General features: G+C 36.4%; 1 protein-coding gene across 1 annotated transcript in view; it reads left to right on the forward strand.

Annotated features, from left to right (window-relative positions):
• Positions 1–5,047, forward strand: part of Cep128 (centrosomal protein 128) — a 253,260-nt gene that overhangs the window by 165,822 nt on the left and 82,391 nt on the right. The window lies entirely within an intron of this gene.

Below are 5,047 nucleotides of genomic sequence, written 5' to 3' on the forward strand. Positions count from 1 at the left end.
TTTTTTTTGGCAGAACCAGGGATTGAACTCAGGCCCTTGCACTTGCCAGGAAAGCACTTACTCTACTGAGCCATCTCCCTGGCCCCCTATTTCTAATGCCATCATATTTTAATGTTCTATCTATCATGTTAGCATGCTATTGTTTGGTGATTAACCAGCAGTACATGATTGTACCATGTTATTCCCTTGCTGGAAGACCTTTGTAAGCTTGAAGTAGATCTCAGCATCCTGTCAACTTAATTCTCTCTCTCTCTCTCCCCCTCCTCTTCCCCCTCCCTTCCCTCTCCCCCTCCCCTTCTTCCCTCTCCCCTCTCCCCTCTCCCCTCCCCCCTCCTCTCCTCTCTCCTCTCTCTCTCAGGATTAAACTGGGAACCTTGTGCTTGCCATGCAGGTGCTTAAGCTGCTGAGTTATCTCTCTGGCCTGACAATTCAATTTCTGACCTGACATTCGCATCTCCTTTTAGTCTTCTGGAACTATAGTGCACTTCATAAAGAGCCCACGGTAGCCAGTTCTATTGCTCTGTCCCTGTTTTTATTGGTCATTAGTACATCAGTTCCTTTCCATAAGGAATGCCCCGAGGAGTGAAAAATCACTCCTCTTAACACATTTAACTTTGCCTATTATCCTTTTATTTTATTTATTTATTTATTTAATTTTATCTTGCTTCTTTTTGTGAGCATTTCCAGACCAGAGTAGACTTAGTAGAGTCTATGAACTTACATCTGATTCTGCTAATAGCATACCCTTTGCTGTTTATTTAAACTCTCATGTGCATTGACATTACTTTTCAAACGCTTGTTTGAAAAACAAGGTTTGTTTGAAAAACAAGTAGGTGAATTATTATGTGTAACATGTTAGTGTGAATGTCTGTTATTTTTAAATGTGAAAAAAAGTTTGTGAGCTTAAGGCCTAGGCTTGCATATATTAATCCTATGCCTATTGCAGTTGCTCTATAATTACAGAGAAGTAAATAATGCTGAACTTGTTTTGATTCTAGATTCAAAAAGAGTTGCTACAGGAATACAATTTTGTAACTTCAGTTTCGTATAAATTTGAGACTCTTAAGATGGAATCTTACGTCAGATTTTTAAACATCTCAATTTTTCTTTTTTTGCTATTGTAAAACATAATTCCTCTCTCATTTCTGTCTTTTCTTCATCAAAGAGAGACTTTCAGGATTTTTCTTTTAAGGAGTTAGACATTAGATAATGTAGTTTTTGACATGCTAAAGTTAAGATGCCTGTAGTACTTTTGCATGTTAAATGTCATGTAATTAGATATTTGAAAAATCTGAACCTTAGGAGTTTTGGCTTCTGAATTAGGAATCAGTTATGTCTGTGTGCGTATGTTCCTATTTGCCTCCCAAGGATGAAATGTAAATAGGATAATTAATATTGGAACCTTATAGAGTTAGCTGCATTTGAAAGGCAACTGATAGAGACTTAGGCAAGGAGGTAAAAAGTGATGTTAAACCCTAGAGAAAAAAAGACGTACTTATGAATGAGTAAGATGTAATTGATGTGTCACATGCTACAGGGAAGCTAGGAGCGGAAAGATTTTAGGATCGGTTGTATTTGGCTGGAGATGATCTTTAGGTATTTTGATGAGAGCTGTTTTAATTCTGTGATGAGAAGGAAATAGGTATCATAAATTAACTGAAGTGAGATTAAGAATTTGGGGGCATCAATATGGACTATTTTTTTAAAATAGGAGTTTGGCTTTAAAGGATTAAAAAGTAAAGGGTGATAGGATATTCTGAAAGACTGAATTAAATAAATTTTTTACTTTTAAAAACTATTACTTTTAAAGAGAGGAGAAGTAGTGAAATAATCCAGTAGAGAAAGAGAGGTTCAGGAAGTAGAAGAGCTGGCAGGATTGATACAGTGAAGCTCCTGCTAGATGGGGAAGGGCTGATCTGTGTAAGGAGCAAAGAGCTCTTTTCCTCAGAGCCAGGAGAGGGTAACAGATTAGAGATGAGTAGATTTCAGAATGGTCCTGCTAGAACATTTCTGAGGCATTAATTGCCTCAATTTTTCCCTGAAAGTGGAGCTGTACTGTATTACTAAAAGTGAGGGAAAGATGGTAGAGTGTAAGATGAGCCTTTTGGAATGGCCGTTTGTGAACTGGGTGGGTAGAGGCATGTGGAGGAAATTTCAGTTGCTAATAAGATGGCTTTCAGGGTACAGTCACATAACTGATCTTTCCTTGTGGATTTTCCTTGGAAGACTCCAGACTTGAGATAGGAATTTGGACATTATTTAGTTCAGCCAGAATTAATGATTTCATTGTTAAAGTTCAGCAGGTGACCAGTTTCGCAAAGGAGTTTGAAACATAAGAATACATCTAAAGTAAAAGAATATAGAGGTTAGGTTATAGGTTGTAGGATTTAAAGACAGTAAAAGAAATGTCAGGGGTAGTAATTTCTGATCATAAAGAATAGCTGTAGCAGTAGGAAGGTGGTGAAAGGCCTGTTTGGATTGGTAGATAAGACCAGAAATGGGGCTGGTGGCTGAGGGAACAACCTTTACCTTAAAGGTTGCAGTTCTGATGAAAGTATAAAGGTAGAGTCCTTGGAGTCAGTATCTGAAGTGCATGTACTCAGCATTATCTGAGAATTGGGGAGTTTAGTAATAGTCTCTGGGGTCAGCTTAGCTGGGTACCAATCCCCATGCCCTTCTTGTTTAGTCCTCATGCTTCCTTGGGCCAAATTTTTAACTTCATCAGCACTGGTTTGCTATGACCTTAACTTGGGTTTGTGATGGGATTGAATGAGGCAGTTCATGGAAAGTGTTTGTTCAGGCTCTGGCACAAGTCAGTTGCTCATTAAGTTTCAGTGTTCATTGCAGAATAGTTGTAATTGTTTTTTATTATTTGAACTGTATTTATCATTTAGATCTTAGCATATGTGCCAATACCCAAGAGAGATCCTTGCTAGTCGTACTGTACAGTGCACACCTCTTCAGGTAACTTTCCATCATGTGTTAGCAGTTAGTACTATCCACTGTTGTAATTGACTGTGGGCATGAATCCCCAGTTAGATTATGTAAGCCAGGACTAATTAATTTCTCTTTAAATCATGTGTCTGACACATAGTAAGTATAATCACCTTTGTTCTAAGTATTTGTTCCAAAAATGAAAAAAACTAGATCTACCTCACTTTTGGGTAGAATCAACTGGTTAATAAAATTGATCAAAATATTGGTAAAACGGTTAGAATAATTGCAAAGGTGGATCACGGTCAATAGAATTTTGTGATATCATTTAAAAAATTTTTTTTAATTTAGTTTTTATGTGTTTAGTACAGGGTCTACAGGGTCTGACTACACAGATTGGACTTGCAGTGATAATGCTGTTTTCAGCCTCCCAAGCACTGGGATTTTAGGCATGCACCACCACGCAGTCTCAGCTGGCCTTGGGTGGGGCTGGCATAGCATGCTGGGGATTGAGCCCTGGTCCCTGCACCTGCCAAAGCAGGCGCTTTAATCTGCTGAGCTATCTGACCAGCCATTGTAATATAATTTTAAGGTTTTTTTTTTTTTTTTTTCTCTGAATGCCCTCAGGCATGGTTTGTCTGGCTGGAGTGTTGTGGGAGTCGAACTACAGCTACCTGAGGCTCACAGCTTTGTGGAAGCAGCCACTTAAAGAACTGAGCTATGGCCAGGCCCCCTGTAATATAATTTTAGAGTGTACTGTTTTCAATTTACTGTTTTGTTTGAATGGACTAAGGAGTGGCTCATACTTCTAGGATGCTTGAATTGAATAAACTGAGGAAATGCAAAACTGTTGCTCAGAAAAATGAATGTTTTCAAGGCATTATTATTTAACAGATTTTTGCCGTAATGTCAAACTGTGACTTTAATCTTGGGGAAATTGTGTTTAACTTTATTGGAGCCAGTTATCATGGCTATTGGAATTGAGTCCTAAAAATTCTACTGTTGAGGTGAGAAGACCTGTGTAAATACTTTCTGTTCAGTTGTTAGTAGCTTAGTATGAGATAGATATTTGCTCTTCCAGCTCATAGCGTCTTCCTACCCTTAGGAGCTCATTCTTATTTGGACACTTGACCATTTTATGTTCCTTGTGTTAGCCTTAGGTATTTGGAAACAAAGGGTGAGCAAGGGTAGCTTATGTGCCGTATTGTAAGCGCTTAATTCATAATTTGTCATTTCCTTACAAAGACTATGAGAGTGGATTAATGTTAATGGCTGTAACATTCTTTTACTGTTGTTTTTGAATTTAAATATTGTTCTTATATTAAAATATATTAATCTTAATGTTTAGTATAATTTCTAATATATTAATGACTGCCCTTATTTTATTTTCCTTTATTAAGTTTATTGGTACATTTTAGGTATGATCCTATTCATCATGTCAACTTGATTCTTTTTGTTTCCCATTTCTCTACTCTCCCTTCAACCTTTCTTTTCCTCCTTCTTTACAAAAGTTTTGTTTCCATTCTTCTTTCTTTTTTTCATTTATTTTCTTTTCCCTTCCTTTACCCCTTTTTCTCCCTAGTTCTCTTTCCCATCCATCTAGCAAGAAATGTCTCAGGCTTTTTCTTCTTTATTTACCTTTATTTTAGGAAGGTAAGATTTGAAAATTGTCTTCTTACTAGAAAAAATACTCATAAATTAAGTTTACCTAAAAAACTTTACTAAAGCGGTTCATGACAGCTTGAGAGAAGTGTTTCAATTTGCAACATTATGTCAGTTTAGCTGGAAATAACCTGTGTATGACCACTTTACTGGGAATCTTTCAAATTAACTTTTAAATATAGTATTATCTATACTGATGCTTCTGTCATTAATGCTGTGTTGCTGACTTTTATTTTATTGCAGTAAAATTTTATGTGCTGCCAGGGAGTGAAATCTTACATTACTTTTAATGGTTTTCTAATAATTGGACACATTCTAAATCACTGACATTCCTTCAACTGAATAAAGAATTATATTTTTACTGAAATAATATACATTGTTTTTCTCAACAGTGCCTTTTATTTTAGTAACAATAAAAATACACATATTTTTCATTTTTTTTAACAGATAA

This window comes from Octodon degus, unplaced genomic scaffold (assembly GCF_000260255.1).
Source record: "Octodon degus isolate 3935 unplaced genomic scaffold, OctDeg1.0 scaffold00007, whole genome shotgun sequence".
Taxonomy (NCBI): domain Eukaryota; kingdom Metazoa; phylum Chordata; class Mammalia; order Rodentia; family Octodontidae; genus Octodon; species Octodon degus.